Here is a 3,093-nt window from a genome sequence, read left to right on the forward strand (position 1 = left end):
CAATTAAATATGTAATGAAGTCAAAGTAATCAAATACTCCCTCCGTCCACAATTGTTTGTCAGGGTAAGGTCATGCACATCCCTCAAGGAAAATTTAATACAAGGTGTAATTTGACTAATATAACCCTACTATACCAAGAATACCAAAAGTCCACATAACTTTTCAATTGAACTACACTATCATTAAGGGCAGAAGTGGAAAAAATTGACTAATTATTTCTTGATTGTTTAAATTGACAATTAATCTTGGACATCTATTTTTAGTATACCTGCCAAACAATTGTGGACGGAGGGAGTATGTTTGTGAATGTATTAAGGAACTAAACGAATACAGTAAAGAAAGTCAAGAAAGTTGTATGAAGCAATAAAACTCTGATGATAAGTAGGTGCACTGGACCAGTGATGTTTAAGTGTTCCTGATATATATATATATATATATTTTATTTTTTTTTTTTTTTTTTTTTTTTTTTTTTTTTTTTTTATCAATTTTTTTTCCCGAAATATTGCAATTTATTCATCTTCCATCAAAAAGTACATGTTGATCTGTAGGAGGTTACAATCAGTGAATTACTCCTCCCTAGCATGAAGGATACCAAGATCCTGTATGAGATGAAATAAAAACAAAAGACAGTTTAGACAATGGCTTTCTAAGTACAAAGCCTGCGTGCAAAAATTTACGAGTGTCTAAACAACCCAAGGTCCATCATGGAGGATCCCAGATTAAATCTTGCTTCTTCTTTTGCCTGGTTCTGAAACTAGTCACTCCCCATCTGTCCATGGTCATATATGATCAGGAGACGTATATGTATAGAAATACTTGAGATTTAAGACTTTATAAAATATGAAAAGCTTGGGGCATAAGAATATCAGCATATTATCTTTGGTATATTTGGAATCCAATCCTTTATAATTGGGTTAAAATTATTACTCATTTATAGGTAAAAAATTGTGATACCAATCAATACAAAAGCTTCACTCGAGTCCCAAAAGTACAATGTTCAATGACATCATTCTACATATATATATAAATATTGTTAGTTGTGCTAGCTAATATTTTTTCTATTGTTTGCAGGATAACGTACATACATATTTAAGGAATTTTTCGTGATTTAGCTACTAGTAATTTTCTTCAAATTTTATTTCTATATTAAAAGGCAGCCAAACTTTGAATAATCTTGAAACAATGACTTATAATTGAGAAAAAGGGGATGTGATTGTTTGAGATAGAATTATTTTACATTCTGGCGTGAATTGAGAATAAGGGATTACCTTACATAGTTGACGGTAACTCAAAGTATATATGTTAGAAATTAGAATTGAGGACAGCATTACAACTAGAGATACTAGTAGACAAGTCAAATGTTTTTCCAAGGCACATACAGAGGTGGGCATAGTTTTGGCCAACAAGAAATCTCAACTTTATGGATATGAAATTTTTGAATTATGAATTGGATTTTGGATTTTATTTTTAAAATTTATGAATATCAGACTTATAGATTTTCAGATATTTGAAATTTTTATATCTTATATTCAGTTCTATCGGACTCTAAATCATATATATGTTTAATACTAATAAGTTCATTTTTCAAGGTCCAATAGATTAGTATCTTAGGACCTACCTATTAATTATAGTATGAATACCGTAAAATTACATGATATGAATATCAGGATGACCTCAATCCTTATTAATTATAGAAAAAATGGTTTGATATACCCCTCAGCTTTGTTATTTAGAGTCGATATACATCTTGTTATGAAAGTGGCTCATATATACCCCTACAGTTATACAAATGACTCAAATATACCTGTTTCCTCCAACAAAAGTGAAAAAAATAATAATTTTAATTTAATTTTTTAATTATTTTTTTGAAAAAACTATAATCCATATGGGATATATTTGATTCTCCTCACATATATTTTTTGACCTTTTTTTTCAACAAATAATTAAATTATTATTTTAATGGTCGATTTATTTATGTTTTACTAATTTTTTTGTAAAATTTATTATAGGGAAAGGATCAAAAATACCTCTCAACTTTATTTTATTGATTGATTATGCTCTTATTGTTAAAATGAACTTATTTTTACTTCTGCCGTTACTAATTTCAACATTTGTGCCCCTCAATTGGATGAAAAGCCCCAAATCAACTAAAATTACTCAATTTTACTTAAATTACCCAATTTAAACTCGATCCGACTCACTTAATCATATAACTCATTGCTTTTACCTTGATTGATAACTTTTTTTTTACTTTCTTTTTAATAATATGTCCAAAACCCCAAATCCCAAAATCAATTCCAATTTCTAACAATACCGCCGCACATCAGCCTCTCACGCCCCACACAACACCTCGTCACCTACACAGCTCTGTCCGCCGCTCCACCAGCAAACGCAGCCCGGCAACTTAGCCCAGCTACCGCCCCACCGGTGAACCATTCCCTTCTCTCTCCCCTTTCCCCTTCTCCTCTGGTCTTCCCCTTTTCACCTTCAATGTCCAGCCAGCACCACCAGTGAATCAGAAACATGGTGTCCTCTCTAATGTGTTTCGAAAAATTCCAGTGAAGGCTTTGACGACAAGAGCACTGTTGAAGATAATTTCTCACAAATTCATTCAGATATTGGGTGTGTTTGGTATGAAGGAAAACATTTTCCCGAAAATGTTTTCCAATTTTCTCATGTTTGGTTGGGTTAAATGTTTTGGAAAATGTTTTCCAAATCAACTCATTTTCCTCAAATTTAAGGAAAATGACTTCCCTTCAAAACTTAAGGAAAACATTTTCCAAAACTCTCTTCCAACTTCCAACTAAAAAAAATTGTTGAAAAAATCAATTTATTTGGTCCCTACCCTCAAACCAGCCCCCCCAACCACCCCCCCAAAAAAAGTAAAATTAAAGTTTATTTTTAAATTCAATATTTTTACCCCACCCTCACCCCTACCACCACCCTCTCCCCAAAAAAATAATTAAAAGTTCTTTTTAAAAGATATTTGTAATTTCAATTTTTTTTATTTTTTTACCCCTACCCTCGCCCCCCATCAGCCCCCTATTACCCCCCACCCCTTTCAAAAAGAAAAAAAATTTAAGATTGTTTTT

This window comes from Solanum tuberosum, unplaced genomic scaffold, assembly GCF_000226075.1.
Source record: "Solanum tuberosum cultivar DM 1-3 516 R44 unplaced genomic scaffold, SolTub_3.0 scf00255, whole genome shotgun sequence".
Classification (NCBI taxonomy): Eukaryota; Viridiplantae; Streptophyta; class Magnoliopsida; order Solanales; family Solanaceae; genus Solanum; species Solanum tuberosum.